Raw genomic sequence first — 25061 nt, 5'->3', positions numbered from 1 at the left:
CATGGCGCGGAGCGTGGAAGTAAGAGGGACAAATCGAAGGCGGGAAAGGAGGAAGAGGAAGAGGAAGTGGAAGAGGAAGAGGAAGAGAAAGAGGAAGAGGACGAGCACGGGGCCAGGGAGCGCGAGAGGGAGAGGGGAATAACTGGTGCAGTCGCGGAAGGCAGGTCGGTAGAGGTGACGGGTCTGTGGAGCAGAAGGGTGACGGTGGAGGAGGCGGTGGTAGCGGAGGCGGCAGAGGTTGGTAGAGATGGTCAGAGGGAGGAGAAACACCGGTGGAAGAGAAGGGTGGTGTCGCGGCCGCGGGGTAAGTAATTAACGACACATTTATACGATATCGCCCACGGGTGCGGCGTGGCGCGGTACGGCGCAGCGTGGCGTGGCGCGGCGCGAAACGGTGAAGAGACACGAACGTGGTGATGCGAGGAGGCGAAACGGGCCAATCTAGGACCGAGCCAACCTGGAATCTCGTTCGTACCAAATGATCCGCTAATAGGGAGCTATGCGTACGTCGATAGACAGAGGTGTGTACCTAACGCGGGGAGCCCCCAATCGAGAGACACCACCGATCCTCCTGCGAGATTCGGTTTTCGATTTCAGTTGGGTAACGCGTCGCATCGCTGACGCGTCTTTTTCTTCTCTCTCTCTGCATTCGTATCGGTTAAGTCGAGAGGGGTGTTCGCACGCGGAAATCACCGATTTTATCGGCCAGGCCGCGATATCGACGACGATATCGGACGGAGATCGAGAAAGATCGGGGCGAATCGTGGAACAAAATGGAACGCGAGTTGGCAAACAAGCGAAAGGGGATTGGTCCGACTTTTGCCTTTACGCGAAACGGTCTCGTTGCTCGCGCGGCTGGTTATGGTGATGCGGATTATTCACTAATATGATTTACGACGTATTACCCCGACGTGCTAGCGCGCGCGACTCACAATGCGCACATAATGTGAGGCATAATTTATTAATTTTACTAATGGCTCCTGCCCATTATTATTGATTTCGGACCGCGCCTCGTTCGGACGGGCGCTGATTTATCCCGGTCGTTATCGGCCCCATGTTAAATCGTCCACGAACCAGGAGCCGCGAGAATACAATTCGACGACTCGTGTACTTTTCCTTCCCCATTACGTGCCAGCTCGACCGATATAGCTATCAACGCGAACGGATATTGGTAGTGCATGCCGTTGGATATCCTCGCCCGTTTGTTTGTGGCCACGCTTCCCGTGTTGCAAAAAGAAATCGAAACTGAAGCGGAGAAGAAGAAAAAAAAAAAAGAAAACAACAGGAGAGAAAAGAAGGAAAAGAAAAAATGGAGGGGAGAAACGCAGAAAAGAGAAGAGGACGCTTACGGTATTTTGTGCTTCGCCTCTTCCGGCACGTAGCGCAATTGAAAGTTTACGAGCAATTGGACGAAAGAAGATGACGGAGTAAAAAGGGAGCGAGTAAAGTGCATCGATAACTATCCGGACACCACACTGCTCGAATGGCCGCGCCGACACGATATTAAAACATTAAAGTAACATACGACCGTGCAAGAAGGGAGGGTTACGTTTGACGCCGTCCTTCCGTCACAATTCTAACCTGCTGTTCTACTCGATGCCCACCGTTCCTTTATCGATATCTAGATAAACGAGCACGATTTTTACGCGTGGCGTGTCTTTCGTTTGTCTCTCGTCAGGTGAATCTTATTCTTATTCATACGCTTAGTAAAAGAGATCGTTAATAGATCGATACAGGAAAACGCGAATGGACGGATCGACAGCAGATCTCCAGGATATTCCCAGACCACTGGCGGCATCCGCAACGGTAGATCGTATCGCGTGGATCTCGTCGTAGAGGGATAAAATGAAAAAGGGGAGGCAAAATTTTGTTCGAGCTAGAAAAGGAGAGACTCAATATCTGTTGTTCCCGCGTCGTCTTCTATCGTCCGCAGCGTTCGAGCATGTGTCCGACACCAATCTTCCCTTTCGCGAGCGTTATTGGCTGCTACTCGCGCCCTTCGTTTCCACCACCCCCCGGGTAATAATATTTTGATTAAACGATAGGCACGCGAACAGCGTTTCGCCATTTCTCGTGGCTCTCCTTCGAGTATTACTCGATACGATTAAAGTAAAACGTGACGTTTTTCTTTTCTTTCTCGTGTTCAAATCGCACGCGAAGCGACAGAAGGGTTAGGTGGCGCCCCGTTCGAAAGCGAGCATCCAGGAACGCGTTGAATTCTATTACTCTTACCCGATGAACCTTTGATGATTCCGTTTGAAGCTCGGCGTGTTCCTGGGCAGCAGAGAGGCGGAGCAGCAAGAGTGGAGGCAGAAACAGAAGCAGGGGCAGAGAAGCGGAGCCGAAGCGTTAGCTAGCACGGCGCTGGCCGCGTTAGGAGCACTGTCACCCTCGACTTGGCTGGTAGAGAGAAGGGTGAGCTCTCACAGAGAGATTACACGAACCTCTTGAGTACCCCGCTCCAGCGACGTTAACCACAAGCCGGACAGCCATTATTAGCAGGTACCTTGTGTACGGACCTTCGGTAAGCCGTACGTCGTTGAATAATTAGAATGCCGCACGACTACTGACAACCACCGCGTACGTCTAAACACGTACCTACGTCAGGCTACATTTCCCTCCCGTGCCCCTCCTTTCATAATCTACGCACGACGCTCTCTATACCACGTGAATACCATAAAGCTCTCTCGTATGCGGTGGCATTACGAGTAACGTTACAAAAAATCACCTTTCTCTTTCTCTCTCTCTCTCTCTCTCTCGTTTTCGATCATCTTTCGTCGTTCATCGAGGATCAGATAGACTTATCGATCTAGAGCGACGCATAATAGCCGGCGAGTAAAGCGTAAGCGCGGACGCAAACTGAATTTTATCGTTGTCAGAATGTCGAGGGGGTCGTTAGCGAGCGATTACGTCGGGCCAGCCGGAAGGCGCGCGGTACCGCGTTACTCGTTTGTTACTCCCCGTCTTTCGTTCCCTTGATCGCCGGTCCTCTTCTTATTGGAGCAGTCCGTTAATACGGAGTACGCGTTACCAGCGATACGAATGGCGTATCGTCCGATGAGGATATCATCAGCAGCAGCAGCAGCAGCAGTAGCAGCAGAACGAGCGTGCACGTACGTACATACACACACACAGACGGATGTAACGATCGCGCGTGTAGTTTCCCTTTGATCCCGTGACGCGACAAAAAAATAGCTGCTTTCTTGTGTCGAACCGGGTGTACCTCGTCCCGTTACCTCGCTCGATGACCGATTCCTCTGCGGGGGAAAAATTCCATTAGACTGCCAATAACTAACGAGCCTGACGTCCACGGCCGCCGTTCGTATTCAAGTTTGACGATTAATTATCGCGGAGCGACGCGTGTTTGATGTCGAAGAAAACGTAAACGTGGCCCGATTGATCGGTTAATTTAAAGGGACGGTAAGAAAGCGGGGGGGCGGGGCGAGGGGAGAGACGACAGCCCGCGGGGCCCTCCGTTCGAGGGTGAAACCAGAATGGATGCTAGCGGGGTAGAGCATGCAACGAACCAAAGCATAGTAGTGACTCTGTTTCGTGCCCGTTCTCTTCTCTCTGGCTCCCTTTCGTTCGCCTCGACGGACTCCGACAGCTCTTTCATCTACGGATGATTACCTACCGTACTACGCTGCGTCGTTCTAAACAGACCCGCGCTTCCCTTCCGTTTCCGATCCCACCGACCGCGCACCGCGTGCCCAACCCCCTCTAACTCCCGACCAACGATACCATCCGTGCACGAGAATTAGCCGGAAAACAATTAACGCCCCCGCGTAACGCGCGAGTCGTATCAATCGTCGCGGTTCGATTCGATCGAGAGAGTTTTTTTTTTTTTTTTTTCCTTTTCTTTTCTTTCTTATCGTCCACGTTTTTTGTTCCGTGGAGCGGAAAATGGGGTGAAAAAGTTTCGAACTCGTCGCGAGCAGTAAGCGGTGGGTGGGCTCAACTCGACTCATTGCGAGCCGTGGCTTGCCTCTAAACGTTTCTTAATGTTTACGTCACGACGTTTCTCGTTTCTCGTTTACTCGACCCAGTCACAATTATGCACCGGCGGAAATAACATTTACTTAGCAGAGTCGCGCCCGAGTATTGTGGACCTGACACATATCACTTGGTCGCGTGACTTGCCCCGTTCTTGGTTACGTCGTCCCGCGACGGCAGCTTAAACTCGACTCGAACTTTCCGTCGCGCACCAGACGGGCACAACGTGTTGCGCGACTCCGCGACTCGGGATTTTCGATGGGTACCGTCGCGGTAGAAACGATCGCTCGATGCTTTGCACCTTCTCTGGTTGCCTCTGATCGCAAAACGATAGTCGAGCGATTCGATAAACAGCTGATGAATCCGTTGATTAGCGATCTTTCTCTCGAGAACAACTCGCCACGGTTCAACCCTCGAGTAGACGTGTATTTTTACATCACACCAAGAACCCCGTTTCCAGTCATCTGAGGAAACGATGCGTCGTTCATCTGTTTCACTCTTAAAAGGATCGCTAATCGCATCGCGATTGCCCTCGATCCACGAAATGCTGTGGTTCAGCGATCGAGGAAGCGTCGCGTTCTAACAAAAGTGGGGGCATTTAAGAAGCGGACGCGTCGGATGTTTGGTAAGTCGGATGAGAAATCTCGCGGAGGGGCTTGCAAGTTTCCATCGCGCGACGTAACCTAACCAGTTCGAGAGACTCCGCGTAAACCGAGATTATTATAATCTCTCGGGGAGCCCGGCTGCGGGAACATTAAACGGGGAGACGTGACGTTTGTTTCGTAGTTTACATAACTGCGCGGGGGTTCGCGGGCCAAAAACCGAACGAGGGGAACGGTCCGCCCGGGTGAGACGGAAACGGAACGCGCCCCGAGTTTGCTCGACGAGCGGCTTCCGATGCGTCTTCCCATTAATGAAACCTGGATGCGGATTAACTCGGTGGTTTGCGATGTTGGCGCAAAACGGAGGACAGGCATCCCGCCGCCGGGGTTTGCCAAGAATTCCTGCCGATCCATACCTCGAGTCTCAGCCGTGGATATCGAAAAGACGAATGGAAGAGGCGGGGGTGAACTTTGGCGGAGGACGAGAGACACCCTCGCGTATCGAGCGCGGCGCGGGATCAGGTTTGACGGTTCGAGGACGATTAGATGAGACGATAGCGAGCGCGTCGTCGACACAGTGGCAAATTTGCCACTAGCGGATCAAGCGACGATAATTGGTCGAAATCTGAGCGGCTCTCGCGTCGATCGGAAGTCGGAAGCGAGAGATCGTAAATCGAGGGCGCGCTCGCAGTCGTTCGTTTAAAATGCACCGCTATTCGCGAGCGAACGCCTCTTGCCCTGTCTCGGTTAATCCCGGGGTATTTATTCGCATAATAATAATAATAGTAACGCCGTTGGAACGTTTTCAAGAATTATTGCTGTCCTTGCCAGGGACGATAAACGAGTCCGGAGGATTAGCTAAACAGTGGCTCAAAAATGTTATTATATAGCGGCATGAATATTCATCAACTCGCGTGAGGCCGCGCCGAGTTGCTTTTAAAAGGTGTCGCCACTGTTTCTTGCGCCATTCCGTGCCGATTCACCGTGCTGATTCGACGATAATACCAGACCTGGGATTTGTTTCCCTTCGCCCATTTAAACACCCCACTCGCGCTCAACGTTTCGTTACTCCATCGTTCGGTTGACGAAACGGACGCAATACTTAAAGTCCTCCGTACTAATGGATAAATTTGCAAGGAAGTCGTTTTTGCGAATACGATAAACGGTCGCCATAATTGGTAGAGCGTACTCGGGAAGAGTCGCGTCGGGAAGAATGGCCAATAAGGAAGAGCACGTAGAAGGCGTGTCCACTGTTCTTGGATAGATTAGTCGAGGATTGATACTTTATCACGAACCACTGAGCGCTCGCCTGGATGTATATACACACATACCAGTCAGCTGGAAATGATTGGACCAGCGATAGTTAGCATGGACGAACGTACGAACCGCCTGGAAAGAATAGCGTTCGTTAGAATCTGGTTCTGAAAATTTTTATTGGCCGTTGCCGCTCGGATACGCTGGTCGCGGTAAAATATCGATTAATTAAAAGGCGTACCCGTTAAGTTGTGTTACCACGTGCGATTGATATTTTTGTCGAAACGTTTGGTAATCGCGTTTACGCTGCCGCCGAATTTAATTTACCCTCCGTTCGACGCGCGTATGCAGAGACGCTCGCGTGTATGTGTGTGTGTATACGGGTACTCGTTCGCTCGTCAGCTCGTTTCGATCGTTCGAATCGACGAATAACCGGCGGTAGAAACGTCGACTACGATAGGCTAATTCCAATTAGGCGTGTAACGTCTACATTATCGTGTTCCTGTGTTTCACCCGCGCTCGCCTCTCCTTCCTCGTCCCCCAATTTGGCCGTCGGTCCCGAATCGTCCCGCAAAACCGACCGATGACTTCTGAAAGCTGGCCTCGGGGCTCGCTCGAGGCGGGCAGGAAAAATGCAAAGAACGAAACCGTCCGCCGAGGCTGAAGTGGCAAAGGCGGTCCAAGTAGTTCGATAACGCGATAAGGCGAGGTTAAACCCATGTTTGGCGGGCAGGTTATAGGTTAAACGGTGAGCTAGGGGGTGCAACAGGTCGCGTGAACTTGGGTGAATTTTCTGTTCCAGGGCGCGCTGTCTGGCCCTCCTGCATTCCCCTCCCCCTCTTATTCCCTCTGACCCATTTGCTACCCTGTACCCTCCCGCCATCGTCACAGCCACCCCTAACGTCGTCGTTCTCTTTCACTCTCTCTCGGGCAACCCTCTCACCCGCTCGACACACGCCACCCCAAACACCACCCCCTTAAACCCGCTCCCCGCTGTCTGTCTCTCTATTTCTCTCTTCTTCCCTTCCATCTCGGCGTAGCTCGCCGTCATTAGTCAACGTCGACGCCTGTAGCACGTGGAGTCCCGCGGAATGCACCATCTGCTCGTTGGTATCCTCCGCTCTTGGTTATCCGTGTAGCTGGGAATCCGCGCCGCGGATTTCAGCTCTCGACCGCTCTTCGGCTCCACGGATGCGCCGCGCCTCCTCTGTTCCTTGGCCGCGGATTACGCGCGTCCGTGTGTATACGTTTCGATCAGGACGGGCCTCCCGATGGGCGAGGTCGAACCGTGGCAGCGGAGCCTCGCGCTGAAGGGCGAAGAATCGCGGCGAGGGTGGAGGCGCGCAGGGCGAAGCGCGGTGAGTTTAGCCAAGCGTTGCCCGAGCGAAGAACAAAGCTTGATTTATTGTAATGAGTTTGCAGGAGTTAAGAGGTAGAGAGGTACGTCTCTCCCTTGGCCGTTCGTCGTTCCCTTGCCCGCCGCGGCTCGATATCGAGACTCCGGTGCGGTTTGATGGGGATCCCCGGATCAACCCCCGTCATAAACCCTTCTTAACATCGGCCACCCTGCCGGGCACCCACACCCTCCCCACTCTTCCCCCGTGCTCTCTGAAATATGCATGAACCTTCTGCATACTGATTGCGTTATTTGTATCACCTACGAACGAGAGGCGGAACGGGACCGCGGCGAAGAAGGGGGTTGGTTCGCGGTACGCGACAAATGCTCGGATCGTGTCATCGCGCGTCGGCACGCTCGTTTCTATGCGAGATCACCGACTTCCTGTTACGTTTCGTCGTCGCGGCTGAGAGTATCGGTTGGTCGTTCTCATTTTTTCTTCTCGTTTCGAGGACGAGAAAAAGGTATCGAAGAACGGAGGACAATAACGGACGGTCGGTGTGCTCGGTGAGCTCGTTTTCAGGCTGGATTTCCCATCGAAAACGTTCGATTCATTGAGAACTGACGGGGGAGCCATAATTCGCGTCTCGGTTTGACATTAATGCTTCCCCTACTTCGTGCCGGGCAGATAGGCGAGGGGGTTAAGCTCGCTGCGACATATTTATGGAGAGGACGAGATGTTATCGGGCACGAGGACCCTGGGTTTGTCCGATCGCGCTGCGAAATCCGCCCTTCCTACAATCTACTTCGCAATTATCGCGCGCGACGTTAATATTTGGCTCACACCCATTGCCTCCGCCCTTCCTTCGATTCCGTGGGACCGAGTTCAACTTCCCTGCCGGATGAACTCTCCTGGATCCACCGCCTCTTACTCTTCAACCCCCGTTGTACTACTCGTGTCTACGGTTTTTTTCTTCAAGAGAACAACCCCCGTGACGCGGTCCACGCGGTTCCACCCCTAAGTTCTCTGCGGCGAAGGTGACGATTGCAGGAAGAGGAGGACCACGACGACGACGACGACGACGACGACGACGCTGACGTCGGGTTATAGCGGGTCGAGGTGCGTGTAAATTAAAGGCGTCATAGATTTTCGCGGTAGCCCGCAGGATCAGGGCCTTAGATTTGCGTCCGGCAGATTACCCCGGGGGTGAAATGGGACAATGGGCGTTAGTCTGGGCCGACGGCGTATAAATAAGGATCCCCAGGAAGCTTCTGGGGGTAAGGGGACAGCAGGCAGAGGAGATCCTCGCTCGGTAGCGACGTGGTAGCCGAGTAGAAAGCCCGGCTAGTGCTGAGACCGGTCGGCCGTCCATCTTGCCCGTCGCCGTGGCGGTCCTTATCTGCACTCACAGCTCCGCTGCTAGACGTCCGGTGATCTAGGGCACTTCTCTACCTCTCTCGGCTTCTCTCGCTCGCGCAAGACACACTCGTGTACACACGCTCACACTGTCACTCTCTTACTACCCCCTCTCACACCCCCCGTGTCCCTCTTCTTTCGCGGACTTCTCTCTGTCTTTCCCTCGAAGAAAACTGGAATTACTCCGTGTGCAGTCGCTGCTCCGCGTTCGCCTCGGCTTTCGAGACGTTCCTGGTCGCCGCTGCTAGGCTTCCTCTTCCCTCCGCGTTGGAGCGCAGCTCGAAACTTTACGTCGCGGTTCAATTTTCCTTTCTGCGAGAACGACCAAACGTATCCGCTCCTGGACGCGTAGGTAAAACGGCCAGGGGTGTTCTAGAGGTCCTCCTGTCGTTAAACCAGGGTGTACGACGGTTTTTGTTGCCGTTCGTAGAGTCGAGCGCGCGATAGTTTCGCGGTCTGCGCACCCCCTCCTCGCCCCGATAGGCGACGAGACGCGAGAAATTTCCTTTTGAGCGTGACCTGTGTAACCGTGGTCCCGCGTCACACGGTTGTTTGTGCATATCGAATGAACGACTGCTCGCCCCCCAGGATTCTCGGTCGGTCCTCGTGAAATCTTAATCGCGGTGGCACGTACTTATCGCGCGTCGCCGACACGTAGACGCGGTTCTATATACCGTTTGTCTCTCGCTCTCCCACTACTCGCCGCGTGTAGCTTCTCTCGTTCGAAGCGCGGAGCCGGGGCATTAAATATTGGAAGTATCCTCTTGGAATTATACAAGAGAGGAGGCTCTCGCGTGCGGACCCTCTGAAGCTGGGTCGCGCGTACACCCGTACGAACGAACCTAAAGAGATAGAAACCCAGGGGCGGGCTAGTGGGTGGTACTCGAACGGGGAATAGGGGAACGACTGAAGAAGAGAGAGAGTGTGTGTGAGAGAGAGAGAGAGAGAGAGAGAGAGAGAGAGAGAGAGGTTTAGGAGAAGCGGCACGGCCAGGTACCTTGGAGGTTACGAGTCGGATAGCGAAGAAGCTTGCGAGAGAAGCTGCCGCGGTGTTCGAGTGGATGGGCGATACGACTTCCGGTGCGCCTTAACCCTACGAATACACCAGACAATTGAACTTCCCCCGTTTATTGCCTCTAATTAAACGACCGAGATATTTCTGCTGCGTTTCATTAGCGTGCAACCGAACTTGCTGGTCGGGGTGTATCGGTTGATAAAGTAACGGGTACGCGTTGTCGCGTTCAATCTCGTTTACGCGAGCCGACGAACACTTCCGAAGCGGGTGTATCCGGTTTGGCGGTCGCGATTCCCGGGGAAAGTAAATCGCGTAGCGTTCTAATCTTGGCGAATTCGTCCCTTAAATGAACCTTGTCCGCGGATACGCCGGTGATTAATTATGGTCGCGCCTCGATGTTGCGATCTCTGCACTAGCCCCTTAATGGAAATAACTAAGTATTGTTTGGGCGCATGCCTTCCGTACGGAAACGATCCATCATTGTCCGGATAATTAGCCCAGCCGTGCTTGCGCGTGTAATCATCACTCGCAATGATAATGATACCACTCACTCTCTCTATCTCTATTTCTATCTCTCTCTATCTCTATCTCTATCTCTCTCTATCTCTCTCTGATTCTGGTTAGTCTAAATTCCAACGTTTCCCTCAGAATCAACGGAGCAGCGTCTTCGCCGCTTGGCGGAGGTCGCTGAAGGCGGAACGCTCGAAAAGTTTGGAAAAATCAATCCCAGAGAAGGTTCGGGCAACGTTGGTGTCGGTGCAATTCATTTGCATGGGAATTGCACGCGACGGAGACGGCTGCAGCCCGGTATCGATTTTAAGTGGACCGGCTGTCCCGTCAGCTTGCTGTCTCGTCTTCCCTTGGACAGAAGCTACTCGAAGTCGCGCAAGCGCTGCTATGAAAACTTCTCTGCCGGCGAAACGTACGCAAGAAAGAACCAAACTGGTTAGAAAGGTGGGTCGCGTCCAAGGCACGGACCACGCGACTAGTGTCCTTTGGGCGAGCAATTAAATAAGAGAAAAAAAGGCTCCAGGTAAACTGATCGGTTCCATTGGCACCAGTCGAACTCGTCGAGAAACGTGCTCCAGTCGAACGATTATTTTAGACGAAGCAAACGTATACATCCCTTTGAAAATATCTGTAAAACCCAGAGTCGACGGTGGCAGGTGGAGAGAGCCGGGGTCGACGAGATAGGTTAGTCGTGGGTGGGACGGTCCCCCGTGGCCAGTACGTAAGGACAATAAGCCAAAAAGTTGGTAAGGTAAGCATGGCGGGGTCGTTAGCCGTTATGAAGCTCAGGGGTGAAGTCAAGATTGTAATTAGCTGGCGCTAAGTTTCGAGATTTCCCTTGTATTTGCATGCGATCTCGCAGCGGTCCTCGCGCTTGCTGTGCTCGCGAGCGCAGGGACAGAGCTAGCTACCAACCTTCGCAGCCCGTCCCTGAGCGTGTAACCGCGTGGCCAACCAGTTTCGTCTCTTCGATATCTACGCGAACGCGCGGCTATCAAACGGAATCGTTAATGGACAAGTGGCGAAGGGACGACCTTAAGGGGGTTCCGATTTTTCCGAATTGCCGATCGATCACGCGAGCGTCGCCGTTTCTCGAGGACGCGGAGGACTCGCTGAGACACGTGCACATATATATATACATACATATCCACGCATGCACGCGACACGATTTCACGATAGAAGGTACGAACAAGGGGAAGCTCCTCGAGACACGTACGGCAATTACAACGACCATTCTGGAAAATAGAGGGTTTCCATCCCACGATTGTTATCTACACGTGTTGTTTATTGATTGTTTCGTTGTCTGCAGGGAAGCGGGGAACGCATACGTTGCCAGGGTCGAAACCACGGCTGCCGGTAATTGCCGGGTGCAAACGGAAATCTGACGTTAAACAACGCGGTGGATAAGTTTCAGCGTTGGTCCAGAGAGAGAGGAGTAGGCAGAACCGTTGCGCGCAGCAACATCTCCAGGCTCGCGACTCTGTCCGATCGAGCGTTTCGTATCCAATTTCCTTTGCATGATCCCGTGATGAACGGCAGGAATCGCGCGAGTCCTCCACGGAGAGGATAGCGGTGGTACCGACGTATCCGCGAATTCCTCGGAGAAATCTTCGGCCCGTTGCTTACCGCCGACGCGTTCTCGACAAATTTGTTTCGCATCGGTAACGCTCGCAGCCGTGTGCCCCCTATGTATCGTAGAGAGCGAGTAGCGTTGGGGATGAAGGGTGAAAAAAAATTGCCGATACCCAGCTATTCGTGTACGTCATTGTTCGACTTGTTCGCGATCGTACAGTTGGTTGGTCGAACGATGGAAAGGGCGGGAACCACCCCTTCGCGGGCAGAAGAAATTGGATCGCGGGACTGGCGAGAGACGAACGGTAATTGGCCGGAAAGATAACGAAAAACGGCAGTTTCTCGCGTTGGTTAACTGGTGGCGAGGATCAACCGGTGAGCAGAGGACGACGGGCAACTGCTGAGAGGGTGGCGGATCGCCGCGTATTCGCGAGAAGGTTCCGCGCGAGGATGCGGTGGAGGTGAACGAGCGAGCGCGTATTGGTATCGTTGGTAGGACAGGCGCGCGGTACGATACACTCCGTTAACGCGGTGCCATTTTCGATAAGAGACGTTGCAGGGAGGACGGTGATCGCGCGCGACGCGTAGGCAAGCTGCTCGTAAAGTGTTTAGCCTAGGGGAAGGTGTAGGCGGGGGGGTGTACGACTCGCCAGAATGGGGTAGATGAGTTAAACTACACGAAGTCTGACGGTAGTAATTGAGTGCCGCTCTGTCTAGTTAGCACCTCGCGCCACCGGCTGACTCCCGTCACTTTATCGGCTAAACGACAGCGATGCGTGACAAATCCATCTTGCCTTAACCGCGGCGATGCGACGCGCCTAGACGGGGCTACGTTGATTATCGACGCGCGCGTCTGTCTCCGTGTGTGCGCGCCCGCCTCTATCCTAACGCCCCGTTCATTTTGGCAGACGTTCGTCACGCGCGGGACGTCGACGCCGGCGATACGATCGAACCTACCGACCAACTCTAATTATCGTCGTACACGCGCCGCCGAGACGACGAACGGTCTTCGTTGGATCTCGAACGATCGTCGATCGAATCGATTGAACGTGGCGGGGAACTTTCTTCTGGCGAACGTCGACGAGCGAGTCTCTCGCGATCTTACAAATGGCGGCGAGGGGGTAATCAAATGACGCGATCGAGACACCTCGCGGTGGTAGCGACGAGGAGGACGCAAGAGTCGCGCGCGAAGGAAAATCTGCGAGCAGGATGGCCGAAGGGGGTTGAAGGATGGATAGGGAGGGGGCTTGACTCAAAGGTGAAAGGGAGGAGAAGGCTCAAAGTTGAAATTTCACGCGCCATTGTTCGATTCCGGCAAAGGAATAGGAGTTAGAAGCATTTAGGGAGCGGCGAGCAAGCAGCGCGCAGGGAGGTGAATTACGGTCGAAGATACGGCGAGACGCGGCGAAGAAGCGGAGGGATGCCGTAGAATAACGGCCGAGGGTGAAGAAGGCCAGGGAGACAAACCAAGGGGCTGCTGGTGGTGCGACTGAGACTTTAATTCCGAGTTACATCGGACCGGCTAACGGAGCTACGATTCCCGGGCCATAAACGACCGGCTATTCGGCTTTCGATTTTGACTCCGCGCGGATACGCCCGCGAGATTAATCCGTCGATCGAATCGTCCCCCGTTTCCGTCATCGCCGCTCTTCCTAATCGCGTCGCGCGGCGGCTACCATCGCGTAACAGTTTTCCGGGACGGTGGATCGCGTTATGCCGCCGCGGCGCGTCATAAAGCGGGACGCGGGAAGAAACGAAACAGCTTAATGGGTCAAAAGGAAAGGATTTGAATGTCTTTTACGACGTTGACGCAGGGAACTAAGCCGCGTTCCGGAGGGAACAGCGAAACGGACTGTGGAGAGGGTAGAAGAAGAAGAAGTGGAAGAAGAAGAGGAAGAAGAGGTAGAAGAAGAAGAAGAGGAAGAAGAGAAAGGAGAGACGGAGTCGAGGGAGGTGAAGAGGAGCCCGCATTCTAGGAGATTATCGTGCTCGCCATCAGCGTATCACAGCGTCACAGGACAAGATTTATATGTAGAGTTTATTGTCGCTGAGTCCGCCCTACTGCGTTTTATGGATGTTTTTCGAAGGAGCGCTGCCGCCCGCGTGATCTATCGCAGCCTCTACCTCACCCCTCCACTTTTCTCTTTCCTTTCGCTATCTCTTTTCCACCTCCCCTCGTCCTCCTCCTACGATCTCTCTGCACACTCTCTCTTTCTCTCTCTCTCTCTACTACTTTGCTCCGATTCGGCAGACGCCGGTGGTGGCCGGGCCAAGGGAGTCGGAGAGATTCCTAATGAACGCCACGACGACGACAACGACGACTACGACGACGACGACGACGACTACGAGTCCCTCTTTTCTTCCGTATCCCGCGTTTCGCGCTTTTCCCTTCCAATCTTTCTCTCACGGACTTGAGCCACCCTCCAGCCGCTTGAACCCCCTAAAGCTAACGGCGCGCGGCGCGGCGTGTCGCTCGCTCCACGCATTAACGCGAAGATTTATGCCGCGGACTCCTTGGACGATATCGCATTTACATTTTTGTCGCATCGCTATAAACCACCTACGTACCTACCTGCCGACCCGCCAGGGCTCGCGCGTACATTCCACCACCACCCTGATCCCTATTTGCCCCTTATCGTATAACCCGCTCGCGTTTTAATCGTCGAATAATTCCCCCCCTCGTTCGGTGGTTCGAGTCCTCCCCTCTTCCTCGTGGGTCATCGCGAGCTTAACCTACGTGTACAAAGTCTATTTCCTTTTCGAACGATCCGCGTCGAACGTCGACGCGTCGCGATAACCATCGTTCCCGATTCCGCGCGCATAAACGCCACCGTGAGAGAGTGGGAGAGAGAGAGAGAGAGAGATAGAAAAGGAGATATACGCGGCGGCAGTATGTTACACGTGTTACCGGCCGGCACGTACGGGTTACGTCCACCAGTCAATCCCTCTAATACTCGCAATCGGTGCGCCACGTTGCTTCTACGTGGCCGTGTACAAACGTGCACGCGTACGTGTGTGCGCGTGTACCATTCTCTATTTCCCTCTTCGCTACCAATTTCCATCGTTTCAAGAACGAGTCACACTCCAGCGTCTCGTAGCTTCGCCTTCTCCGTCATCTGATTATGTAACCATCGTACGCTCATTCTTATCCTTAGCAAGGATCTTTGGAAGGTGTACGACGGTACGTCGCCGATAGCTCCCGCGGGACGCGCGTTAAGGGGCACCCGGATCGCAACCGCACTCGATTACGTTCGACAATTACATCCACCTATCTACTCGTAGAACGGCGTAGTTATTGTCGGATTACACGCACTACGTTACAGCATGGTCGCGTCTCGGCGAGTGTCTGAGGGACGAGATCAAGGGGACGCTTAACGGTGGTGCTGCGCGTAAACTCGAGGTCGACGTTGCGTCGCAGTGCCTCGCCTTGCCTCGAGGTTCGCACGCTCCCGTCTTCGCGTGGATGCGAAGCAACTCCCGTTCACGATCCCGTCGACGGACCACGGAGTTCGTCTCGAAAACACCAACGACAGAAGACGGAAGTTGAAAAGCAAAGGCAGAGCCCGTTCGACTCTACAGGCATCGATCGACGCGTGTTCCCCCCTCCTCGTCCTCGGGCACGGCGGGTGACCGGGCCTCGAGCCAAAGCTCGTACGCTCTGCGGGACGGCTGTGAAAAATCCCTGAATTATGATAATGGCGTCGACATAATGCGATCCAATGAGGCAATCAAGGGGTGGCAGTGGCGTCGGGGCGGCGCGGTGGTGTACGCCAGTGGCGAGAACGGCAGCGGACGTTGTTGGGTTGACGGTATCGATGCTCGACGTCGACATCGGCGTCGATGCGCGCGGGTGTCGGTGTCCCGCGTCTGTGTCGGTGTCGATGCCGGTGCCGATCCCGATATCGCCGTTGCGGGGTGACGCGAGTTACGCATCCCGGGATCGTATTAACGTTACTGACCACCGAGCCGAGCCGAGCCGAACGAGCGCCGGCGATCTATGTGTCGGGAACGATACAATGCGTGTACCAGGTATAATTGCCGTTCGAGGGTAGCAGTTGCTCTAGGAAGAGCCGTTCCCATCAATCAGTACCGCTAAACAGTCACGTGCGAATCACGCAAGGCCCTACTGTTCGATACTAATTGCTTCACCCTGAATTTATATATATATATATATATACGTATATATAAAATTAGAGCATTCGTCTGTTATCGCAATTATATTGAAAAATAGCTCGAATGGAGGAGAGTAGTTTTAGTAGCGCGTGGACGTTGCTGAAAGGCGGAGGCGTTAAGGTCAGATGAGGTGGATCGAAGAATTTTTTTATCCGTCGATTCATCGTGGTGCTTGATGGTTTTTATGAAACTAATAATAAACCCATTTGTGCGAGAAAACGTTCGCGTGGTGTTATTGAATTAAAAGAACCGGGGGTGGAATCGAGGATTCGATGCTCGCAGGGGTCGCGACATTTTAAATGTCGCGAGGATACTCTTTCGTCGCGTACAAGTTACTAGGATCGTCAACTTGGATGGTAACTGCCTCCCGCCTTATTTGAACGTACCGCACGATGGAGGTACGCGCGTGTACGCACACGCGTGCGTACGATGCAACACCTACGGTGACGCTCGTTGATGGAACGGGACGCCATGCGGTAGTTATGGGACCACGAGGATGTTAATGACCATAAACAAGCAATCACGGTAATCCGCCATGAGTCACTCGGACTGTCCGGCCGACTACGTTGAGATACGACGTGCCATATGCCCGGCGAAACGGGCTGCAGTTGAATATGCACCGCAACCGTCGGACGTACCGCCAGCTGAATCTCTGATATTCCCGTGTAAACGGACGGACGTGGAAATTACGAATTTTCCTGTCCAAGTACGGCGAACGTCTTCCTTTGGCGTCTCGTTCGAAGAGTCGCGAGCGAGGCGGTGCTATTTTCGTTCTTCCAAACGTGCTGTACGAATGCGACGTGAAAAAAAAAAGACGAAAAAAAAAATAACGCGAGCCTTGGACACGGGTAAAAACCGGGTGAAGGATGAAAATTCGCTAGGCGAGAGTCAAGACTGTCGAGTCGGTCGGATGATCGAGCAGATGTGCAGCTACGCGAACAAAGAGAGCAGGAGCAAGTAAGCAAGCGAGGAAGACCGCGAAAAGTTGGCGATGACGGCGGATGTTATTGGCAGCGAGGCCATTCGTCGCGATGATGGATGCTTGACAGGCGCCCGGTCTCTCGCTCGCTCGCTCGCTCGCCAGGCAGTTATAATAAGTAATGGGCTCACTTCCGCTGCCGTCGCTGCCTGAATGCTCGACTGCCTTGCCCCGTTATGCCTCCGATGCCCTGTGAAACCTTCGTGCCTTAGCCTCCGCCTCGCCGTCTCCCTCTATCCGCCACCCCTCCGCCTCCCAACCCTCTTTCGCTCTTTCTTCGCGATCGTTCGCCGTCCTTATCCTCCACCCCCCCCCTCTCACTCTTTCTCTCTCCGTCTTCCACACCCTCCGTGCCCCCGCGGCCGCGTCTATCGCTCTCTCTTTCGTTTTCGCCTTTTCATTCCCTGGGGCTGAGTGAGGAGTCCAGGCCACTCGTCTTCCTACTCTTTCCATCTGACCTCCGCCTCCTCCTCGTAATAACTACAAATCTGTCACGCATTAATTCTCCGTCCGGCATAAATTCGAGCACGGTACAAGCGGAGAAGGAAAAAGTTATCGCGAGAGGGGGGGGGTTGAGAGACGGGCGGGTATTCCGACCCGAACCCACCCCCGTTTCGCCTTCACCTCTTCTACACCCCCTCGTCCGTCCGCTTTCTCCCGCGCGCGCCAGGAATTCGCCACGCTACTCTCTTTCCGCGCGAGGGTTGACGCGTTCCGCACCGTCTTCAATTTTTCTCCCATTTTTTTTTTTCTCTCTCGATTCGCCGTGAGATCTCGCGAACGATCCACCTCGAACGAGGAGAGACGACGTCGCTCGGACGGTCGCGAAGAAATCGAGCGGATTACGAGGGAATGACCGCGATCCTAATGGACGCGTTGCAAATAGCGGTACGGTTAGGTTAAGCAACGCGACGACGAAACGGGGATACGAGTGAGAGAGAGAAAGAGAGAGAGAGAGAGAGAGAGAGAGAGAGACAGAGAGAGGGATGGGAGGAAACAGGTTGGACGTGGTTGTTCGCAAACAGTCGAGGCTAAGCGGGGTAGAGAGGCGGGTAGGGAAGGAGAGCGGTACATCAACGACCGTGACAAATAACTCCCCTTCAACGGGGGTCTGCGTCATTTAATTTTCCTTAGCCCCGCCGTCGGAATCGATGATCTCCTCTCTCGACTATCTTACCGAAGACGAATGAGATGACTTAGACGGCGTTTCACCACCTCCCGGAAGGATGGAGGGTGCGCTGCCAGATCGATCGGTCGGATACCAATTATTCGCGGAAAATTAACCTTCCGCGTTCGACGCGATCCATCGTTGGCGAGTTAACGCGCGCGCCGGGAAAGGCACGCGGCTATAGACGCTCGTCTTCCGTGTCGTCGATCGTTGTCCGTCTGATCCGTGGCTGTGGCTGCGGCGGAGGATCGCGCAGCAAACGAAACGGAAAGGGAGAAATAAAGAGAGAGATAGAGAGAGAGAGAGACGCGACGTTAGATCGGAAAAATTGACGCGCTCTCCTCTGGCGATTCGTAGGTGGAGAAGGAGGGGGGGACGGACTCCAATTTCGGGGTGGCTGTGTGCGAATACACACCGGGAGCATCGGTACCGTTCGGACGATTCTCTCGACATTTACAGCCTTCAATTTGCCCTTCCGAGAAGGCGGCGATGGTGGGCGAGCCAGGAATGTTAATTAAAGCCGTTCGCTCGACGATCTCGCGCTTCGACTAATTAGTCGCGCACAATGCCATCGTGAACGGCGATAGAAGAGAGGCCGTGTAAACGAGCAGGAAAGACGTGGCAAGTGGCGGCGGTGAGGGGCGTGAAAGTGGATAGGGTCCGAGAAACGGGCAACGGGCAACGAGGACACGATTCTAGGTGAAACGAGAATGAGAAGCGAGAAAGAACGAGGCCGCGAGGGGGTGGCGATGCTAGCAGCAGCGGTGGTGGTGGTGGTGGCTGGATCGGCGTCGACGGTGCCGAGGGTTGGAGTAAACCGGGGCAGGGAAGAAGGGAACTGTCGGTGGCAGCCGGAGATCACTTCACTCGGATGCGATGTCCAGGATATCTCGTTCAAAGGAGCCCGGCGAACGTCAAACCAGCCCGCTCTCGCATTCACCGTCGTTCCGTTCCGAAAGAAGAATGCCAATTTGCCGAAAGCCCTCTTCGCGGTGGCGAACGTCGTGCGTCGGATTGGAAATTCTGAAGCGAGCGCGCGCGCGCCCCGGCTGGAATTCCGGCGAGGAACGCTTCTGCCCCGCAAACGATCGACGGTTCCCGACACGTTCGACGCCAGCCGCGGCGACTCGTTCGTTAAGAACACCCGCCACACCCTCCCCTCTCGAAACACGCTTCGCGTAATACGCGCGCCCCTTTCTCCGTTTCACCCTCTCGTCGCTTTAATTTCTTCGTCTCGCGTGTCACATCCCCCGCGTGTTCGTACGTACGCGTTCGATCAGTTCGACGCGACGATCGCAGGGGCTGGTGGCCCTTGGTTCGCGAGGAGAGACAGCCGCATCGACTCGCGAGGAGAGATAACGAAGTTAAGGCGATCGTAACCCGGTGGACTTTTCCACGAAATCCGGCGGAAACGATGCTCGTAGGAAAATTCGTGGATTCCGGGGCGACGCGACGGGACGCGAGCCCGCGGATACCAGTGCCACGGCGTAATATGGTTAAAGAGGACGAGGAGGAGGGAAGAGGAAGGAGCATCGTAGCGCGCGGGGGCGACCTCATCTAAAGTTACGAATCGCAATTCTTCCATGGCCGTGGTTCCGATTCTGTAAAGTTATGTTATGGCGCAAAGTAAGCGGGATTTATCAAGAAAGTTGGTATAACTTCGCTACGACTATTGATGCAATGAAACGATTGGCTCCGGCTCATTTACCACCCTCCCTCGACCGCTCTCCTTTCTCCGCGGATTCTCTCGTCGGTCGAGGCAAAAGGTAATCCACGTTGTCGTTACCTCTTTACCTTCGCGCTCGCGTCTTCGTTTCATCCCCCGGTTCGGATCTTCGAGCGCTCGATCGCTTCTGCTCGATCGTGTCTCCACTCCACGGCTACAATTTCGCGGATTCGAAACGAGAGCAGCGTCTCGTCTGCTTATCGGCACGCTGGAGGGACGCGGGGTGAGAAAGAATCGGCTGGCGGAGGGTAGGTAGGAAATCGTAGGTTTATCTGAAAATATTATGACGGTGTCGTCCCTGTTCTTGGTGCAAGGTAGCCGCCGGTTTTGATACGTCCCTAGCGTGGCGTAGACTCGTGCACGGTCGTATAGCCAAAGATATATGAACGGGATTGCAATCATGTCCGTGTTACCCGGGAGTGTCCTGTTGGGATAATATAAATATTGTACACTCGTCGTCGTCGTCGTCTTTCTCCTCCTCCTCTTGCTTTTCCTCGTCGCCATCGTTGTCGTCGTCGTCGTCGTCGTCGTCGTCGTAGTCGTAGTCGTCGTCGTCGTTGGTAGTAGTAGTGGTGGTGCAAGTTGACCCGAAGGGGTGGCGGATCGGGAGACGCGAGCGCGGGAACAGTTGGAAAAAGACAGGAAAAAGAAAGAAGAAGAAGAAGAAAAAAAAGAAGAAGAAAAGGAAAAGGATTCATCTGCGACGCTACATACGTCCCACGGAATATTAGTCGATATCCTTGGTTATCGGACGCGATATTTACGAGGGTGGTGTTATACTCAGAGTTGGTCGTCGACGGAGAGGGACGACACACGGTCGGCTGTTCGGTGTCGCGACGGAGCTAAGCAAACGGATCCTGAAAGCGAGATCGGAAACGAGTAGAGCCGAGTGGAGGCAGGCGAGAGACAGAGTTGGCGCGTGCTGCGACGGAGGACGCGAGAAGGAGAGCGGATAGATGGCGAGAGGGAAAAGTAGAGTGGCTCGTATCTGGTCTAGATGGTATACGCGGGGCTGGCCAGGGGACGGGAGGACCGTACTGGTCAGATAAGATTGCGAAACCTGTGTTCCGGTCCCCAGTGTCCTTTAGCTCCTGGCTTCGGTAAGGAAGATAGCGTTGCCCGGCTCCGGAAACGGATACGGACCCAGAAAACGGAGTTAAACAGCGGCCGTGCTCGTTTCTCCTGATTTTTAGTCAACGATCGCGATAGGTTCGTCTTAGGTCTCACCGGTTCTACGACCAGTTGTACGTCGGATTTTCCGGCGAAACTGGTGTCGTACGTGTGTATGCGAGCAGGCGCGCGCACGAGGGGGGTCAAAGGAAAATAACAGAATTTCCGGCCAAAGAAAGAGTAAGACGCAGCGAGCGCGAGTAAGCCGGCTAAGCAAGCTCCGTGATGTACTGGCAGGAAAAACTTTCCTAATACCGTCGCCCGTACGGGATTACGCCCGAGATTGAAACGTATATATGTATTTACGAACGTAACCATGCCTCCCCAGAGTACGACGAGCTCCCGTAGGATCCGTTTCACCTTCTCCTGTTTCCACCCGCCCTCCGTCCTTGCGATTCCATTCGACGCGATTTTTTTTCTCGCTCTCGATCTCCGTCCCTCGCCCTTGACGCTTCTACTTGGTCCATCGTTTCGCGACGCCAAAAGCCAAAGCGACCGCGATGTTGACCGATCCAGCGGACGCAGGAGACGAGGAACGTGGCGCGGCGCGACGGAGGTCCGAAAATGAACGGGAAATTTATACGCGACGCGAGGGTCTCCGTTGGAATTCGCCGGACTCGAAGTCTCGAGCTGTTGTCGCAGTCGCGGAGCTTTTCCTCCCTCGAAAGCGATCCCTCCCGACCGAGCGGTGTCGGTCCCGCGTTCTCCACTATTCGCCGCCCAGACCGTGCCGCAACGGGGCCAGTATTTATGCACATTGTTGACTGGCAGCTGGATTTATGTACGTCCGTTATATTATGCGTCCTGTCGTCCGTCGTGTAAAGCCGGTATGCCTGGTACCGTCGCGTCCGCGTCGTTTCGATCCGCGCACGCAACACGTAAGTGTGCGAGGGTATCAGCGATCCAACGTGGGATCGTTCAACGGGACCCATCGCGCTTATTCGATGCTCGTCGATCGTGTGTCGCAGGGGGTAAGTGCGCCGCGCGTGGTTGCCACTGACTGAGAGGGTTGGTCTCTCCTCACCCTCTGCGAGAGGGTAGTCGGATGCGTGGCCGAAACGTTGACGAGACAGCGGTTGTTTGCGAGACCTTCTTAGAGCATAGTCCGGTACAAAGGTAGCTGTCGTCCGGCATTCTCCAAGTGACGTGACCCCCGCCGGCGTTAGCATTGTGCCCGCTGCAAACACCGTCTTACCTCGCCGCTCGCTGCAAACGAATCGACCGCGTGGACGAGACAGCCGGGAAACCTTCTTGCGCGACTTCGTCGCTGCTCTTCTTCGTGGATCCTGTGCTCCGCTCTTGGACTCGTGCAACTCGACCCTTTGGACAGACGGATCTTTCGTTCTTCGGTTTGCTCGCCTAATCGAAGCGTATCGATGGACGCGCGTATGCACGTATAGGTTGGCGTGCGGTTACGAGCAGTAGGTTCGTAGGTCGAAGGTTTTGGCAACAAGTAAGGGCGGTCGGCGGTAACGGGAAGCTCTGGGGCTAGAAGAGGAACGAGTGCGCGCAATGACGGTAGATCGGGGCGGCGGAAGAGCGGGACGGCGTTACCATCGGAGGGATTTTAGTGTCTCGGGGAGTAATAACGTCTCGGGGTGTAGATTATACGGTGTCCGGCCAGGAACGGGCGAGTGCCCAGTTGGGTCCTCCGATGATGCAAGGTCCCCCGGTGCCACCCCCGTCCGGACATATATTAGCATTCTAACCAACCATTATTATATGCCTGGTGAGCCGCGTTGGGCCGAGAGTACCACCAACGCCCATGTTGCGTACTTGGACCAAGTTTACCAACAATTCACCGGGGCTCGCGCTCTATAATGGCCCCACGGCTGCTTAATTTATCGCGGTCGTAATTAATAGCTTTGTAATTTTCATACAGGCGTACACGGGCCGCGTCGCGGAATTTATGGATACGTTTTCGCTCGCGATTATCGATTCCGTGCGGCGCTCGACGATAGTCGCGCCGCGCCGCGCCGCGCGCTAATCTCCGATGCATTCTTCCGTAACGCGCTCCTGTAGTCGGCTTCAAGTATCCGTGGCAGGGTCGAGGACGCGCGCGCGCTTCCGCTACCCCCTTCGACGCGACCAGCCGACGCAGTTACTCATCCGCGGGCCACTTTTTCCTCGTGGAAACGCGTTAGTTACCCTTGCAAGCGGATCGTCGATTCTTGTCACGGCTAAACGTTCTCGCGTCATAATATTATGCGCGCGCGCGCGCGCGCGCTCGCCGCGATATTAATTATTAAGTATCCCTTTCGTCTTGTAAGTAGTTCCTTCTTTACGACGCTTAAATATAAAATAAGTAGACGGGTGCAACGGTAAGGTGCTCGCCGCGATACCCTACCTGACTTGTGGCTCCATTAGCGCTCCGGCCCGCTAACGTATAGCATAATAAGAGTTTATGTGTCAGGTTGATGCGCCGGAAGTCTGCCAGACAAACTTGCCGCGCGCGGCATAGAAACCGTTATATTTTCATTAGACCGCGGTGCTACCAGCTCGCTCGAAGGGTGCCTTCGATGAGTCCGGAGGAAGGATCCGCGATGGCGTCCATCGGTTAACAACGAGGAACGCTAAACTCCGCGCGTCGTATCCCTCTCGATGCGCGACGATGGACGCGGTCGTAAAAGAGGGACGCGCTAAAGAAGAAGAGGAAGAAGAAGAGAGGTCGAAGGAGATAAGACACAGAGGGACACGACGCGCAGGGTTGGTAATACGTAGGTAACTCGTCTATAGGTAGCCGAGCGGTCGAAGCATTATGCAATCTTGGGGTAAACTTGGCACTTAAAGGGGACGAGGAGTTAATGCAAGGTTGTCAGGCGAGGCAAAGTGTGCGGGCGGCGGCGATGGCGGGAGGCAACGAGTGGACTACGGGTTCGAACTCCCTTGGTCGTCGTCGGTGCCCGGGTGCCGGATGCCGGTTACTGGCCGGGTGGCTAGTTCGGGCTTGTAAACGTCCGGATGGCCGTTGGAGAAGCGAGTTCGCAGACCTCCTATCGCGATCCCTGCATTTCCCTCTTCGTTCGACTGGGCTGCCTTTCGAGATACACAAACGCGCCGCGATAGCCCCTTCACTATAGACACCATAGTTGCGGCCGGTTGGCCGTCACCTCTGCGTCGACGCTCCCTTGTCTCTTCGACTGATTCAATTTGCCTGCCGCGTGGCTGTTTAATTACTGGCCGGAGAGTGGACCATGGTCGCCAGCCAGGAGGGAACGCGTCCCGCTCGGCGAGAAGGAGAAACACCGCTCAGGGTGATGGCTGAGGGGGAAGAGCCGCGCAAACCGAATAAGAGAGACGGGAAGACGGGAAGACGGGAAAGCGGAATATCCGCTCGAAACCGACGCACACCATCGGCGTACACCCAACCCCTGCTCCTCGCGTCCCATCCCCCGCGCTCTCGACCCTCCTCCTCGCGTTTATCCTTGTGTCGGTGCCTGGCTGCGGCGTGGTTCCGCTGCCACTAAGACACTAACGGAATAACGCCGCTCTAGCCGGTGGAGATTGTTGTTGATGCTAAAGTAACGGGCAGCCCTGAGGGGTTCCCGCAACAGAGCGTACGGGGAGAAAGAGCCGGATACACGACGGGAAAGCTGACCATTCGAGATGGGGGGCGGGGGTGGCGGATCGAGAAGAGGCTGGGTCAACCCTGCGACGTGTCTTGCAAACCGAACGACTGTCCTGCACCCTTCCACTCTCCTGTTCTCGCGTTACTTTTCCGTCTTCCCTTCTTCTTCTCCTTCGATCGCCTCTCTTTTTCCTCTCCACGGTTTCTCCGGCCACCGTTCCCCATGCCAGCCCCCTTTACCACCTCCTTCGTCAACCCTGCCACCCTCTCGCACGGTTTGCATCCGTGCCCCACCTATTCTTACCCCCAGTGTTCACGTTCGCAGCAATTCGCATTCGCATTCGCGTCCACGCTCTCCTTACTCGTGTCGCGCGAGCCGACCCGAGCCCGCTGGTTTTACGCTCGGTTTCAGACACGATTTTACTGCTATCGGATAAAGAAACGCTCGTGGATCCTCTTGGAGGTGTCGCGAGGCGAGCGCACGGGTCAGACTTGTTAGTAGCCGGTCGTTTTCTTATGATTTTCACTGGCGTGAATTCGTTTCTGCATTTTTCCAGTCGAAACTATGGCGGGGGGAT

The 25061-nt window shown here is 54.7% G+C and overlaps 1 protein-coding gene across 1 annotated transcript in view; it reads left to right on the top strand.

Annotated features, from left to right (window-relative positions):
* Positions 1 to 256: 256 nt before the first annotated feature.
* Positions 257 to 25061, top strand: part of LOC143427279 (uncharacterized) — a 154515-nt gene continuing 129710 nt past the window's right edge. Inside the window, exon 1 of the mRNA XM_076901267.1 lies at positions 257 to 304. The gene's annotated coding sequence lies outside the window, so the exon portion shown is untranslated. The remainder of the gene's footprint in view (positions 305 to 25061) is intronic.

Source organism: Xylocopa sonorina, chromosome 1 (genome assembly GCF_050948175.1).
Source record: "Xylocopa sonorina isolate GNS202 chromosome 1, iyXylSono1_principal, whole genome shotgun sequence".
Lineage (NCBI taxonomy): Eukaryota > Metazoa > Arthropoda > Insecta > Hymenoptera > Apidae > Xylocopa > Xylocopa sonorina.
This window is presented reverse-complemented; position numbering and strand designations above follow the sequence as displayed.